Genomic DNA, 17971 nt, shown 5'->3' with positions numbered 1-17971 from the left:
AACACCTAATCCTAGATGATATCTGACTAGTTTCAGCTTCTGTAATTTCCTTTCTCTGTTGTACTCCAATTTCAGCTTGTTGAATGAAAGTTTGTCTAATTCCCCATCAAAAAAAAAAAAAAAAAATACTATAAACTACGGATGAAATAACACTAATGATGGAGGAATGACGCTCCCCTTTGAGGTTTGTATAAATTTCACACAATGACTTCCTAAACAAAATATTTCATTTTTAACATGGCTCTTATTCATTTATACAAACCTCAAAAGGAGTATCTTTTATCCATAATCTCATAGAAGTCAAACATAGACTTATCTTTCACATTTATAAAACCTCAAGGAAAGTGTCAAATGTCATTCTATAAAACCTTAAGGTGGGAGGTTTGTGAAATTTTTCATAAGTTAATAATTTTTCAAATATTTTTTGTACATGTTTATAGTAAAATTTACAAAATTTATGAACTTATTAGAATTTAAAATGATAATATGTTCTATTAAAAAAATATGATGTAAATGGGTAAGTATAAAGTGACCAGCTTTATTTAAAAAATTAGGAAGATTATATAATTCTCCTATAATTTTGGGTGGTTTCATATTAAACCTGTATGGGGTGAAAATAACCAAGTCCTAAAAGGAAAATTGGGTTGGGAAGTAAGCCCACCTCAATTAATTTGTAGAGAGGGAAAGCGGACTAATGCTTGGGCTTTTAATCTAAGGGGTCAAAGTCAAGAAATGAGCCCTAATAAAAGAAGTGGAATTTATAAGTAAAAATGAGTATAAACGTGTATATTGATGTTTCCTTAATCAGCTGAGGAACCTTACTATACTTGAAGCATTACAAACTTAATTATGATTCTCTCTCTAATCTCTAGGTCCCAATCCCTATTCATGGGGATCCTTCCTCCTTTTATGATGGTTTCCATTTCATCTTGATCCTCCACATGGAGAGTGGTTGATCTCTCACTGGATACTTGTCTCGTCTTTCCCTTGGAAGGATGTGCTAAGTGAACTACAGGCTGTCTTGGCACTGTTCAAGTGTCATTCAGCCATTAATGTGGCTAACATAGTTGTTGCAGCACATTCAATGTGGAGTTGATAGATGCTTTACTGAGAAGCTTTCTTCTCTGTATCCATACTTGTCACTATTGCTTTCCTCGGCTCCTGCTTTCTAGCCCAGTGTGGACTTCATCTCATCCTCTTCGGATGATTTATGTCCAAGTGCCTTCATCAGTCTATCTAGAGTTGTCTACCAAGCTTCCTCTTCTGAGTTGCCTCAGATCACACAAGTCGGAGAAATTATAGATCGGGCTTTCATATTCCTTGGGCCTGGCCCAATAAAGGTGTTACTCTTGGATCCCCCCTCACAAAACCTTATTTGTTAATTTTTTTAATTAAAATTATGAATTTTTTAAATCATTTCAATTCACACTCTAAATAAGTCTCTATTAGATAAAAGTAATAGAAATTCATAAGTTTTGACTAAATCTATTTAAAGACCAAAAAAAAACTCCTTACATGTGAAATTATAAGACCTCTAATATACAATATTAGAATTGTGAACTTATATAATAATCATTCAAATAAACGTTGGTAAAAGTGTCGAGCGCACTTAAATACATAGACATGTTGGAGCCTAGGCGCAAAATGCAAGTGCGCGTCTGATTGAAGTATAGCATGCAATTTTTAACTATAATATCTCATAACTTATAATAGAAATATCCATAGCATATAATTAAATAATAATAATAATAACTCAAATTTTTTATATGTTACCTATTAGGTAAGTGCAATTATATAATTTTTGTAAGTTCAATTTTATAATGTTTGATAAGTACCTAAGTTATTTCAATTCTTAAAATTTTTATATAGTAAATGGAAAATAATTATCAATGGTTAACATCATAATAATCTGGTCATAGAAAGTTTAATTATAATATTTTATATAATTCCCTAGTACTTTATAAATGTGCATAACCATGATGGTTATGATCAAATGATGTATATGGTTCAATCAACATAGATTTAAAAGTCAAAGACTAAAAAGCACAAGAATTGTAAATTAACCTTGTTCGTATCTTATGACATGTAAATAAAAAAATTGTTTGTGTAATACACCACCCTAAGGATAGTGGTTGTGTAATAAGCCATTGGTCCATGTCATTTCTTTCAAAATACAACAATTAATTTTGATGATCCATATTTTTTTAGCAATATTATACAAAAGTGTGCCTAGGCATACTTTATACTTCTTCAAAAAGCTCTTAAAAAGCATGCCTAAAGTGTTCTTCATTAAACGAGCTTCTTTTTTTTTTTTTTTAACTTAGCAAAGCATTGAGAGCTTGGGATTTCTAGCTTTGAGCTTTAACACGCTTTTAACAACATTGATTTAGTTATTGTCACCAAAATGTTTACAATAAAATTATATATTATATAGACAAATATCATATATATAAAATATATTGTATCCTATACGCTATGATTGCACCAAGTGTATCCCTCTATTTTTTTTTCTTGTTTTAATTTTCTCCTTACGTCATACATTAAAATAATTAACATAATCTCTTTAAAAAGAAAGTAATTAACATAATTGCTATAAGTGAAACTCTATTGCCCAATTCACAATTTTAAAAACAAAACTAATACTATTAAAATTATATTACAAAAATTTCTATAAATTAAAAAAAAAAATGCATCATTATTTATTTTATGTTATTTTAATAATCTACAATCAATTTTGTTGGTTTAATAATATAAATTGGGTCGTATATGTCGTACTTACAATATGAGATCAAATGTAAGTGAAAAGGATAAAATATGGCTTGATGGGCCTGATGTAATGGGCCTGACGGATCCGATTCCATGGGCCAACAAGGAGCTAGCCCAATGTTCGCTAAAGCCCATCGTTGGTAGATACAGTAAAAGCCCTGGATGCAAAGTCCTTGCTGCTTACGCCTGAGTCACCCTAGAATCCCAAAATAGGAATCCTAGCGCAAAGGGGATTCTAGGAGATACGCGCGCCAAAGGAAGATCTTCTCTACAAGGAAAGATCTTGCTCACCACGTTTGGAAATATTCAAGTAGAGTTCTATAAGGAAAAGACTTCAACACCAAGAAAGAGAGGCCGACCTTCTACTACTATAAAAGCCCCAATACCCTCACAAATCAAGGTACGCATAATTTGCCCTCTCTAGCACTTTAGAGTTGTGAGAATAGTTCTAACTTGACTTTCGGAGGGTATTTGGCCGACACCACACCGGTGCTCTCTGTGAGGTCTTCTATTATTTTGTTGTGCAGGTCTCCTTTGAGCGTGCGAGTGCTGCGTGACCTATTGGTGATTTTTTCAGCATCATCAGCTGGCGCCGTCTGTGGGAAACGCGTTTAAGCCACATTATCGCTTCCCGGACAAAAGAGTTGCTTGGTGCTCACTTGCTCAATGGCGACCACTAACGACGTTCAAGAAGAAGAACCCCCCACGACTGCACTTGAGAAGCAGGTTAAGACTCTTGCCGCAGCCGTGGAGTGCCTCACCAAACAAAACCGCAACCTGGAAGAGTAGCTGAACCAGAAAAATGCAACACCAAATAATCAAGGAGCGGATTAAAAAGGAACCAGCGCTGAAAGGAGGAATCAAGAGGGACCACAGGCCAGTAACGCCCCAAGCAGACCGGAGCGACAAAACATGAGCCTTCCCTCCTTGCGAATACGGCTCCGCCACCTATTATAGCAAAGATGTAGGCAATAAAGGAACAGATGGAAGTAATGATGAACGCTCTCAAAGGACGAGTGTCCAGCTACCTTGACGACCTTGTTAACCGGACTGGCTCACCATTCACCGCTTCCGTCAACTCTTTCCCCCTGCCGAGTAAGTTCCGCATGCCACATATGGATAGTTATGACGGGGTCAAAGACCCTCTAGACCACCTAGAGACCTTTAAGACCTTGATGCACCTTCAAGGAGTAGCAGATGCAATTATGTGTAGGGCCTTCCCTACAACACTAAAGGGTGCGGCAAGAATTTGGTTCAGCCGACTGACACCCAACTCAATCAGCACCTTCAAGGAGCTAAGCGCTCAATTTACTGTGTACTTCATCAGAGGACATCGGTACAAGAAGTCTATGGCTTGCTTGATAAGTATCAAGCAGCGAGAGGAGGAAACGTTGAGGGCCTACATATCCTGCTTCAATAAGGAGGCACTCTCGATCGACGAAGCCGACGACAAGATACTTGTAACAGCATTCACGAATGGGCTGAAGGAGGGTAAGTTTTTGTTCTCCCTGTACAAAAACGACCCGAAGACCATGTCAAAAATGCTTTACAAGGCCACCAAGTATATGAACGCTGAAGACGTGCTGTTGGCCCGAGAAGAGAGGCCCAAGAAAAGAGAAAGGCAAGAAGACACCCGGCAGGACCAAGGCCGGAAGAAAGCAAGGACAGGAGACCGAAGGGATGAGAGACGCCCTAAGCCCCTGGGGGGAAGATTCACAAGCTTCATCCCGTTGACCGCCCCGATAGATCAAGTCCTAATGCAAATCAAGGACGAGGGGGCTCTGATGTTCCCTGGAAAGCTGAAGAGTGATCCCAACAAATGATCTAGGGATAAATATTGCCGCTTCTACCGTGACCACGGTCACGACACAGCCGATTGCTATAACTTGAAACAGTAAATTGAAGCCCTTATCAGACAAGGAAAACTGCAAAGATTCGTTAACAAGGAGAGAACATATCCACCCCCACAAGAACAGCACCCCCGACAGGAGAATGAGCGACCGAGACCCCCTATAGGGGACATAAGAATGATAGTGGGAGGAACAGCTGCAGCCGGGTCTTCAAAAAAGGCTCGCAAAACCTACCTTAGGATGGTGCAAAATGTTCAGCTGACGGGAACCGTACCAAAGATAGCACGGAGAGAAGGCCCCATTATCAGATTCTCAGAAGAAGATGCACGACGTCTTCACCATCCACATGACGATGGGCTCGTCGTCAGATACGGGTAGGAGACTACAACATGCATCGGGTGTTGGTCGATAACGGCAGCTCGGCAGATATCTCATACTACCCGGCATTCCAGCAGATGAGGATCGACAAGGAACGATTGATTTCGACAAATGCCCGGTTCATTGGTTTCGGAGGAAGCCAGGTATTCCCCCTGGGCGCGGTTACATTGTCCGTAGCGGTAGATGATTACCCCCAGCAGATCATCAAGGACGTAACGTTCCTAGTGGTCGATTGCTCATCTGCCTACAACGCTATCCTCGGACGACCCACGCTCAATTCGTGGAAGGCGGTAACTTCAACTTACCACCTGATGATTAAGTTCCCTACCGACTATGGAGTGGGAGAGCTGTGCGGAAGTCAGATGGCCGCGCGTGAATGCTATGTAGCCATGACGGAGATGGAGGATCAGGTCCAGGCCTTGAATATAGAAGAGCACCGGACGGTGACAAAGCCGGTAGAGAAACTAGAGGAGATACCTCTTGACAGTTCCGACCCTGACCGAACAACCAAAATCGGAACCCTCGCTAACCCCGCAATCCGTCAAGAGCTCATAACTTTTCTCAGGAGCAATCAAGACGTATTCGCCTAGAGTCATGACGACATGCCAGGAATAGACCCTTCAGTCATGGTACACAGGTTAAATGTATCGCCTTCCTTTCCACCCATCTGACAGAAGAAGAGAGTGTGTGCCCCGAAACGAGATCAAGCTATAGCAGAAGAAGTCCGCAAACTATAGGAAGCAAGTTTCATTAGGGAAGTTTACTACCCTAATTGGCTGGCGAACGTAGTAATGGTTAAGAAAGCTAGCGAGAAGTGGCGGATGTACATGAACTTCACTGATCTTAACAAAGCCTGCCCTAAAGATAGCTATCCCCTCCCAAGAGTTGACGTCCTAGTAGACTCAACGGCTCGGCACCAGCTGCTAAGCTTCATGGACGCTTTCTCAGGTTACAACCAAATCCGAATGCACGAAGCTGATCAAGAGAAAACTTCGTTCGTGACCAGTCAAGGCCTCTTCTGTTACAAAGTAATGCCCTTCGGCCTGAAGAACGCGGGTGCAACGTACCAAAGGCTTATGAACAAGATGTTCGCGCAACAAATCAGGAGAAATGTCTAAGTCTATGTCGATGACATGCTAGTAAAAAGCCGAAGGGAGGAAGATCACCTGGAAGACCTTAGAGAAACATTCAACACCCTTCGCTCCTACAACATGAAGCTCAATCCGGGAAAGTGCGCTTTCGGGGTGATGGCAGGAAAATTCCTAAGATTCATGGTATCTCAAAGGGGGATTGAGGCCAACCCGGACAAGATCCGAGCCATAATAGAGATGGCTCCCCCAAGAAATGTGAAGGAGGTACAAAGCCTCAACGGCAAAATAGCAGCATTGAATAGATTCGTGTCAAGAGCCACAGATAAGTGCTTACCCTTCTTTCACACATTAAAGAAGTCTTTCGAGTGGACTGCCGAGTGTCAGCAAGCATTCGAGGAGTTGAAAGCCTATCTATCTTCCCCACCGCTGTTGAGTCCACCAAGTGAAGAGCTTTTCCTCTACTTGGCCGTCTCCCCCGCTGCCGTCAGTGCCGCCTTGATCAGAGAAGAGGATAGGGTGCAAAAGCCTGTATACTACGCCAGCCGGACGCTTTGCGGAGCTGAAGACAAATACCTGCCCATGGAAAAACTCGCTTTCGCATTAGTCATGGCAGCCCGTAAGCTTAAACCATATTTTCAAGCTCACACGGTGATCGTCTTGACCAACAAACCTTTAAGACGGGCAATGAGCAGTCCTGAATCCATTGGTCGATTGGCACTATGGGCCATAGAGCTGAGCGAATTTGACATCCAGTATCGACCAAGAACCGCTATCAAGGGACAGATCGTCGCAGACTTTATAGCCGAATTTACGAGTGACGAGGGCAAGGGGGCAGATGAGGTTCCCCAATGGAGCATACATATAGATGGATCATCCAACAGACAGGTCGGAGGGGCTGGCATCGTACTACTATCACCTGAAGGGGACATAATTGAGTGTATGGTCCGTCTAGACTTCCCCACTACCAACAATGAGGCATAATGTGAAGCACTCGTGGCGGGGCTCGATCTTGCCAAAGCAGCAAGGGCCGAGAACGTAATCATTTATTGCGACTCACAAGTCGTTACTAATCAAGTGAATGGAGATTATGAGTGCAAGAACGAGAGGATGCGCAGGTATCTTGATCAAGTCAGAAAGAGAGTAAGTGACTTGAAAGCTAAAATCGTCCAAATCCCCAGAGGAGAAAATGAGCAAGCCGACTGCCTTGCTAAAGCCGCTTCAGGAGAACCTATGATCACCCCCGGTTACGTACTCTCTTTTGTTCAATCCATCCTTTAATAGATCCCGACGATGTACAGGAAATTAGCTCCGGGAACAACTGGACCACACCACTGGTTTCCTACTTAAAGAACGACATCCTGCCCGACAGGAAGGAAGCCGCAAGAAAACTGAAGGCCCAGGCAGCAAGATTCGTCATGATGAAAGATGTCCTGTATAAAAGAGGTTTCTCCCGTCCATATCTGAGATACTTAGGAATGGAAGAAGCAAACTATGCCATGAGAGAAATCCACAAGGGTATCTGCAGAAACCACTTAGGGGCTCAGTCGTTAGTACACAAGTTGATCCGAGTCGGATACTATTGGCCTACAATGCTGAAGGATGCGAAAGCTTATGTCAAGTCATGCGACAAGTGTCAGAGGTTCAGCAACTTCATCAAGCAACCATCTGAAGAGCTGACCCCGGTGACGGCTCCTTGGCCATTCACTCAATGGGAACTAGACATCATGGGTCCATTCCCAATAGCAGTCAGGCAGCTAAAATTCCTGGTAGTTGGCATAAACTATTTCACTAAGTGGGTAGAAGCAGAGGCCTTAGCCACTATCACGGAGAAAAACATTCGAAACTTTGTCTGGAGAAATATCATATGCGGGTACGGGATACCTAGAGTACTGGTCTCTGACAACGGTAAGCAGTTCAACAATAGCGCGTTCAGAGATTTCTGTTCAGAGCTAGGAATTAAGAACCACTACTCATCACCCGCGCACCCACAGGCTAATGGGCAGGTCGAAGTCACGAACTGGTCCTTGCTCAAGATAATCAAGACCCGGTTCGAGGGGGCAAAGGGTATCTAGCCGGACGAGTTACGAAGTGTTCTGTGGGCATACCGGACTACAGCAAGAACACCCACTAGAGAAACGCCATTTTGTCTAGCATACGAAAGTGAAGCTATCATCCCCACAGAAGTAGGGCTCACAAGCTATCGAGTGGAGAACTATGACAAGAACGAGAACGAAAAGGCCATACGCCTTCAGCTCGACCTGGTGGACGAAGTCAGAGCGGCAGCAGAACAAAGGTTGGCACGTTATCAGAATCTCATGGCAAAACACTACAACTCCAGCGTCAGGCATAGAGACTTTTAGGTTGGTGATCTGGTGCTATGGAAGGTAATGGGCACTACTAGAGATCCCTCCCAGGGGAAGCTCAACCCCAATTGGGAAGGACCCTACAGGATCTCATCATGGTAGAGGAAAGGCACCTACCACCTAGAAGCGCTGGATGGAAAGAAGCTGTAGCACCCATGGAACGCAGAACACCTAGGGATGGCAATTTTTGCCCGACCCGCGGGTACCCGGTCCGGTCCGACCCTAATGGGCCGGGTTTTATCCGGTCCGATTAGGAATAGGGTCGGGTATGGGTTTTTAAAAAAAAAACCTGAAACGGGTCCGGGTCGGGTCTGGGTTTTATAAAAAAAAAATCCGAAACCCGACCCGGATAAAACCCGGTTTCCCTGTAATTACAAAAATACCTCCTATATATATATATATATATATAGCTATTATCTAACCCTAAATCTCTCATTCCTTCCGCAGCAACTCACGCCTCCCTCAGTCCCTCCTCACCCTCACCACCTCATTTCAGCTCACTCACTCTCTCAGTCACTGCCTCACGCCTCACCTCCCCACCACCATTGAAATTAACTTAACAACAAATCCAAATGAACTCCCACTGAGTCAATTAAACCCACCACTCTGAAATCAACCGAAATGGGTTTCGGTCAGATCAGTCGAATCGTTTGTAAGAGAGAGTGAATCGTTGATGAAGATTGAATCTAGATGGCGGTAGATGGTAGTGGCAAGCGGCGGTCACAATTAATGGGTGTTAACCGACAGAGAGCTTGAAAGAGAAGAGAAAGAAAAGCTGGCCATGGAGTGAAGAGAAAGAAAAGTCTGGCCATGGAGTTCCGATTTTGAACGGTGGGGAACGGCGAGTTGCGAAGAGAAAGAAAAGTGGGGAACGGTGGTGAACGGCGAGTTGCGAAGCATGAAAGTCTGGCCATGGGGTTCCGATTTTGAGGTTGAGAGAGAGGAAGAGTTTTGAAAAAAAAAATTAACTAAAATCGGTAGAAGAATTCTAAGTTTGTATTGTTCTGGATTGTAGTGTTTCTGAGTTTGTATTGTTCTTATGGATTGTAGTGTTTGGCTGCCCAGAACATTCAAGAAAAGCTGAGGAAATTATTTATTTATTTTTTTTTTTTGGTTGGGCCAATATTTGGGCCACGGATGGGCCCAAATTTGGCAGGGTTTAACGGGGCCCGCGGGGCCCGTGGGGCCCGACTGGGGCGGGTCCGGGCCCCGAAAAAAAAACCCGTTTAGTAAACGGGCCGGGTCCGGGCTGCGGGTCTTGGCCCACGGGTCGGGTCCGGGTATTGAAAAACCCGGCCCGAACCCGACCCGTTGCCATTCCTAAGAACACCTACGAAAGTACTACTAGTAGAAATAATATGGAGAACAGCAACTATCCTAATTGCCCAGTTTATTTAATCTTTAGCTACAATTACTAGTTTTTCTTTAAGTATTTTTGCTACAATCTTTTTGTGCCTTTTTAAGCCCAAGGGGGCAGGTACTTTTCTCTACAAACGCATTTTCTTTTAAGAAGAATATTCAAATACAGCTTTGATTTTCCACATGGATTTTTATTATGAATGGATAGGTTACACAGTGTCCACAAAGTGGACGGGTCATCCCAAGAGGATGAGAATTTGAAGTCCAATATGGACGAATATAGAACAAGTCCACAAAGTAGATGGGTCATCCTAAGAGGATGAGAATTTGAAGTCCAATGTGGACGGATATAGAACAAGTCCACAAAGTGGACAGGTCATCCCAAGAGGGTGAGAATTTGAAGTCCAATATCGACGGATATAAAACAAGTCCACAAAGTGGACGGGTCATCCCAAGAGGATGAGAATTTGAAGTCCAATATGGACGGATATAGAACAAATCCACAAAGTGGACAGGTCATCCCAAGAGGATGAGAATTTGAAGTTCAATATGGACGGATATAGAACAAGTCCACAAAGTGGACGGGTCATCCCAAGAGTTTGAGAATTTGAAGTCCAACATGGACGGATATAAAACAAGTCAACAAAGTGGACGGGTCATCCCAAGAGGATGAGAATTTGAAGTCCAACATGGACGGATATAAAACAAAGTCCACAAAGTGGACGGATCGTCCTAAGAGGATGAGAATTTGAGGTCCGAGATGGACAGATATAAACCAAAAGCCACAAGGTGGACGGATATAAACCAAAGTCCACAAGGTGGACGGATATAAACTAGAGCCACAAGGCGGACGGATATAAACCAGAGTCCGACATGGACAGAGGGAGGCCAAAGTCCACAAAGTGGACGGGGTATCTCCGAAAAATGAAAGAACTATAAACACATCCAATAAAGTGGACGGATAAATCTGAGCACCCATGAAACATGACGGATCTTTAAGATTATTCGGATCAAAAAGTGAACGAGCAGAAACAACGACCTCAAAGTGGACGAGTCATCCAAAAAGGGGGAAAACTTTAAAAAGAAACCCAATAAAGAGACGGATGCAAACAAGGTCCGCGATAATATGGACGGACCACCCATGAAAAGTCTAGACTGGACGGTTTAGCTCGAAAAATCCAAAAAAAAAAATTAAAATACTCAGCAGGACGGCTATCACAAGCAGAACAAAATGAACGGATGCATTCAACAGAAACAACAAAATTGAATAAGGATAAGCCCTTGAAGGGAAATGTTTACATATTATCCACAACGGATGAAAATTGTTCTCCAAATATATAAAACAAAAAATAAAATTATCTAACTACGGCAACTGTTGAACTTGAGTGTCAGCCGTCTACCCTGCAACGTTGTCCTGATGAGAGGCCTCATCGGCGACAGACTGAGAGGCCGTCTCCACAACAGGCTGTACTTGTGCATTTTAGGCTTATGCTGACTCCCTGTTGCCAATAACTTCATCATCCGCAAAGAGGTCGTCAATGTCCTCTGAAGCAACAGGCATGACGAAGGTCTAAGCTTGGTCCTCAACCTTGATTTTTGAAACATCCAAGTCGAGGTAAGCCTTCTTGATTTGATGGATGGCATCGTCGAAGCCTTGAAGGAAGGAGTCTCCTAGCTCTGAAATCAGGGCATCGGAGTCATGGTACTCACATACCGCAACCTCCTTAGCCTGACGGACCTCATCCTTCAGGTCTTATATCTCCTTGTCCTTACCTTCAAGGGCCTTCTTCGCCTCCTCCGTAGCCTGCTTAAGAATTTTTCTCGCCTTCTCTAAAAGTTCAAGCTTTTTCTCCATCTTGGGTTTCCAATTTCGCAATTGGTTCAGCTCATCCTCCGTTTGCTCCGCCTTCGCCTGTACACGCTCCAGGGTCGTCTCGTGGCTAAGACTTCGTCCCATCAGACCTTTCATCATGACCATTGCTTGAAATAAAAAAAAGGGGAGTTAGAGTGAAGGCAAAAAGTAATGAACGGTAGTAAAGGAGACGGGGAGGGTTACCTGAGTAATTGCAAAAAGGCCTGTCTCCCCCATGGCCTCCGTAGAATGATTCCCCAAGTCCTCATAGTCCTCCAACGACATGATGGACGAAATCTGCTCCAAGGCATGCTTAGAATCCTCCTAAAGAAGGACGAGCGGCTTCTCTTAGTCTGTTGACGGACCCTTCATGAGGCCCTTGTCGACCCCGTGTTTTGTGGGGGTGGCCATCTTTGCCGCCTCAGCCATAAGCCCTACGACGAGCTCCAAGGACACTTTGGCCTTTTTGGCAGGACGGTCCCCTTTAGGCTGCAGTTTCCTCTTTATAGACGGGATACTTGGGGCCGTCCCAGTGGGAGCAACGCCACCTGTTTCTTTCTTCTTTGCGGCCTTTGACCTGATCAACGCTCTCCTCTTGGCATCATCCATTTCTGAAAAAGAGGACGGACTATGTTAGCAACCAAAATAAAAATAAAGACCGTTTAAGAATAGAGACGACGGACTTATGTCTTCGAATCTTTTCCTCGTACTTGACGGCTGCTGGTGTTGGCTCTGGTCCGTCGCAGTACCAGTGGATGGTTTTAAGTGTGACCAATTTCGCCCAAGTCCTTTCCTCCGGCTGGGTCTTAGAAAAAAAAATTTCAAGGAAAGCAAACTCCTTGATATCAACTTAGGGGCGTCGTCTAACTACAAAAGAGGATGAACGGTTAAAATTGTCAAAAAGGTTATGAAATGAACAGTTAAAAATTCTTAATACTAAGACGGGTGCATACTAGATGGGTGTAATATGCCCCAAGTCGTGTCGACGGGCATATGCTTCGTGCCCCCTGGGCGACACATCCAACCGTCACCTTTCAGGAAAAAGTAACGGCTCTTCCAATCCCTATTTGAGTCCAGTGTGTCGTAAATAACCTTCACCAACGGACTGCTAGGTACGAAGCTATACATTCCCCTGGACCTATCAATCTCGTTCGGACGGTAGCAGTGAAGGAACTCCCTCATCGTTAGCCTTTTGGCACCGTACAGGACCTCCATTGCTATGAAGACCCTCCAAGCATTGGGGGAAATTTGGTTAACGGTTAATCCCAAGTAATGGAGGAGCTCGCGGTGAAGGGAACTTAGTGGAAACTTAAGTCCTGCCTTCAGCATCTGCTCATATACTCCGACACCCTGGACTTCATCATAATAGCATTTCTCGGACTTATAGGGCAGACGGATTGGGATGCTGTCTGGAATTTGGTAGTTATCTCTAAATGTTTTAAAGTGGTTTTCCTTGATAGTGGATGTGAAGTTATTAACCGCCCATTCTGGTAGCATGACGAACTCCCTAAGTCCATCAGCACCAATGACGGATCTTACTATCTATTCCTCACCGTCATCAGAAGCCTCTTCTTGTTCAACCTCCTCCACGTCCTTACTTGTTGAGGACGAGGAAGAGGCAGACGGACTCCTATCTTTGCCCGGACTCTCTTGGTCTTTATGACCATATGGATATACTTCCTCGTAATCCACCTCGTCACGGACAATTGATTGATTACTCGACGCACTAGACATTTCCTACACGTAACGACAAAACCTAAGACTCTGACGGATCTAGATATTATGACGGGCATGTAAAGTTTGGAAGAATGAATTAAAACAAAAGGGGGCAAAAGTATATCTGTAGGATATATGGGAAGAGAGCACTTACCGATCTTGGGAATGAACGGAGGAAGTACGACGATGACGGACGAAACAACTAGACGAGGTGGTCTCTGACAGGTATGACGGGTGTGCTTTGACAAATGAGTTTTAGCTGAAAATGGAGAAATGAGAAAGGGAGACTGTTATTTATAAAGGAGGTGCACGGAAGACGAAGCGACGCTTCGATTCGAGATAAAACCCAATCGAAGGGCGACGCGTGTCATGCCTCATAATGGCTTTCAAACAGCCTGTCAGAAGTTGGCACGGTCGACGGTGCCCGCATTCACACCATCATCCCGTTTGGCATGACTCCGTCAACCCTTTAGCATTGCACCGTCAAATCTTTGGCTTTAGTCAACTCTTTGGTTTTACCCCGTCATCCCTTTAAAGTCGAACCATCATCTCTTTAGCTTCACACCATCATCTCTGTGAGGTTCACACTATCATCTATTTGGTTTTGTCCCATCATCTCTTTAAAGACTAACCGTTATGCCCCGAGTTTGGGATCGTCACCCCATGGGTCCTCCTATTCATCTTTGACGGACCCATAGGGTGAAGGGGGCAATTGAAGAGGATAAAATATGGCTTGATGGGCCTGTTGTAATGGGCCTGACGGATCCGATTCCATGGGCCAACGAGGAGCTAGCCCAACTTTCGCTAAAGCCCATTGTTGGTAGATACAGTAAAAGCCCTGGATGTAGAGTCCTTGCTGCTTACGCCTGAGTCACCTTAAAATCCCAAAATAGGAATCCTAGCGCAAAGGGGATTCTAGGAGATACGCGCGCCGAAGGAAGATCTTCTCTACAAGGAAAGATCTTGCTCACCACGTTTGGAAATATTCAAGTAGAGTCCTATAAGGAAAAAACTTCAACACCAAGGAAGAGAGGCCGACCTTCTACTACTATAAAAGCCTCAATACCCTCACAAATCAAGGTACGCATAATTTGCCCTCTCTAGCACTCTAGAGTTGTGAGAATAGTTCTAACTTGACATTCGGAGGGTATTTGGCTGGCAGCACACTGGTGCTCTCTATGAGGTCTTCTATTATTTTGTTGTGCAGATTTACTTTGAGCGTGCGAGTGCTGCGTGACCTATTGGTGATTTTTTCGGCATCATCAGTAAGTATTACAAGCTATACAACTAATATCTCATGTGAGTCATATAAGTGTACTAAAAATATTATGATTTACTTTAGGTGACTCTATTAGCATAGCTTTTTTGTGCTACTCAAATTAAAATTAATTATCAAAAGTTTCAATATATTTTAAAGGAATTTCATTGTTTATTTTAATATTTTATAAACTATTATAATCTTTAGTTAATATAAAAAATTGGACTTACAAAATGCGCATTTGTCATGTAACTTAAAGTAATTTTTATTCTTTAATTTTTAATTTATGCTTTATTATTCAATCTTAGTTCTTTTATTGAAATATTATATTTAGTTTACATATGATTTTTCATTAAGATGTGAAATTTTGCTATGTGACTCATTTAAATTACATTAAAATTATGATTGTAAGGACGTAATTTGAGTCCTAAGTCCAAAAGTTAAAAGGATCTAGGTCCAAAAAGCTCAATACAATGAATTTGTAGAGAGTGAGTTGGAAAATTAGGCTTTAATGAGTTGGGTAGCAATTATAATGGATCCAAATAACAATAAAATAAAAATAGACTAGTTTTATCTAAAGAAAATCGTCATCGGCACAGTCCGAGGAGATCAGTTCTTGTATATAATTCTTGAAGTTGATTACAAGTATAGTTCATATTACTACAGTATTTCTCTCTCACTTCTTCGATCCCTTTCTCTCAGGACCTCCCTTCTATTTTATATAATCTTCCTCCTTTCATCTCTGCCCTCCACATGTAGATTAAATTGTTAATGTTGATCCTTGTTACATCAGCACCTTCCTAAAATCTTTGAGGAGTAGTTGTAAGGCTGAAAACTACTGTTTAGGTATCACTTCCTCATTAATGCAGCCAGAGAGTTAGCTGCAGAGCATTTAATGCGGTGGTAGCAACTTTCCCTTAGATATTTCATAGCCTTCCTCTATCCTGTTCCTTCCTGATATTTATCCTCATTAGTGTAATTGTCTGGAATGTTGCTCTTGATGGCAGACCGCACCTTCTGACCTCGGCTTTGCTCAGTCGAAGAAGCATTCCTCCTCGGACCGCCCTCTTGGACAATCATGATCAGACCTCACCTCTTCACTCACTAACACGGATTCTTATGACAGTGTTTCCCTGTCCTCGAACTACTTAATGTCCTCGGATTAAACCCCCAGCCCAATATATACATAGATATATACTATTGGGCCTATCACCCCTACAATGATCATAGTCTACTTTAAGTGAAAATTTATTTGTAAATTTTAAAAAATAAATACATAATATTTATTTTAAAAGGAGTTTTATTTATTTATTTATTTTAAATTATTTTATAATCTATTATAATATTTGGTTCCTTAAAAAAACTTGGATTTGCATGATGTGCATTCATCACGTAAAATAAAAAAAAAAATTTTGTTGTTTGATTTCTACTACATATTGTATTGTTTAATTTTAATTTTAATTGTATTATTGAAACATTTTTCTGTACGAGTATTTATTTGCATGTATGTATTATGATTATATCTTATCTTAGATGGTATATCATTACTATACTTTGACTCCGAATTAAAAATCCATGGGGGTTTTTTTTTTTTATGCCCTAGACACGTATCCTGAAGTGGTTGGACAGTTTCTAGTCTAGCCTTTAGCCCAGATGAGTTATGGGGTGAGTCGGGGCTGACTCTTCTGTGGAATGACCTTAATCTGCTAGACCTAATCTGTGCACAAACAATAAACCCAAGACCCAAAAATAAAACTAAATAAATGTTAGTTGCCATAGGTTAGTGCATGCATAAAAATATTTAGGACCCAACTCCCACAACTTTGTTATGTCAATCCAAAGGTATACAAAGCTGTGAGGTTTGAGACTTGAATAAAAGTGATCCCACTCAAATGATTCTTTCTACAAAAAGATTCAAGTGAGAAAGGCCTTGAGCGAGAGAAGAAAGTTTCCTAGTAATGCATGTCACTAATAATTTTCTATTACAAGGGCCTTTCGGCTTTATGGAAAATGGGATGAAGATAAATGTTTTGAGAAACATCTACTACTATCACAACTACCACATATTTCATCATGTTGATTCTTCCCTCTTACCTTGATGTTGCTTTGGCCAGCCAAGCCATTCCCTTTTACACTTGAGGTTGGATAGCCAATTTCCCATTTTACCTTTTTTCTCCTTTGTTGACTCCCTTTTGGGGTTGAATCTTCAATTTGTCTTTGGCAGGATATGCTCTCTTTTTTCTCCTTTTTCTTGGGCTTGGCAGAACCCTCAAATTTTGGGTATCAACACACACACACTCTCTCTCTCTCTCTCTCTCGTGAAAACCAACTTAACTGTTACATGATTATGGTAAACTTCATAAAAACAAAGCAATTGTACTATGCAATAGAAGATTCGTTGTACTAACGGTAACTTTCATTAGCTCCTACAAGGCTGTAACACAATTTCATTGTCAAATTATCACCCAAACCGCATGGCTTTCTAATATTTAGGGTTATTTTCACTTACTTATTTTACTTAAGAATAGAAGGGTTCACAAATATCACCCTTGAATTTTACGGTTAGCATCTATTTGTTCTTTCAACTTTCCATCTGAACATTGTAATTTAAACAATTCTAAAATCTCACCTTCTACTAATATTTTACCTTAAAAACTATACAATGATTTGAAAATGATTTTTGTTACACCATTAATTTTTTGAAGTACCTATCATTACTAAGTATAAATTACATTACGAAATCCCATAAGCTTTAATAGAAAAAATTTCAAAATATTAATTTGTAAAGTTACAAATTGTACCCAATAAGTTTACCTAAAATTCAATTTAGTCATGTAACTTTTGACTTATCAAGCGAACCAAACACCCCATAAGTGTAAATTACATTATAAAATCTCATAAGCTTTAATAGAAAAACTTTCAAAACATTAATTTGTAAAGTTACAAATTGTACCTAGTAAGCTTACCTAAAATTCAATTTTTTTTTTTTTAATCTAACCTAAAATTCAACTTAGTCATGTAACTTCTAACTTATTAATTTCAATCTTATAACTTACTTTCATTTTCAATCTTATGTTAAAGGGGTTACAGTTAAGCGTCCCAAAGCAACATAATTTTTTTTTTTTTTTTTTGAATTTCCAACACATCATTTTTAAGACACCTAACAACACATTGTAAAAGAATTAGATGGAGATATTGAATAAATGTAATAGTTATAGTAGTTTTTTCTCTCTCCCTCAGTAGGAGTTTTTGTTTTTCTCTTGCCTTGGTACAAGCCCTCCCTCCCTATTTGGGTATTTTCTAAGTCTCTGTAGCCTTCAAGATCCCCTCAGCAACAT

The sequence above is a fragment of the Quercus lobata genome, chromosome 4 (assembly GCF_001633185.2).
Source record: "Quercus lobata isolate SW786 chromosome 4, ValleyOak3.0 Primary Assembly, whole genome shotgun sequence".
Classification (NCBI taxonomy): Eukaryota; Viridiplantae; Streptophyta; class Magnoliopsida; order Fagales; family Fagaceae; genus Quercus; species Quercus lobata.
The sequence above is the reverse complement of the archived record's forward strand: the minus strand, read 5'-3'. Positions refer to the sequence as shown.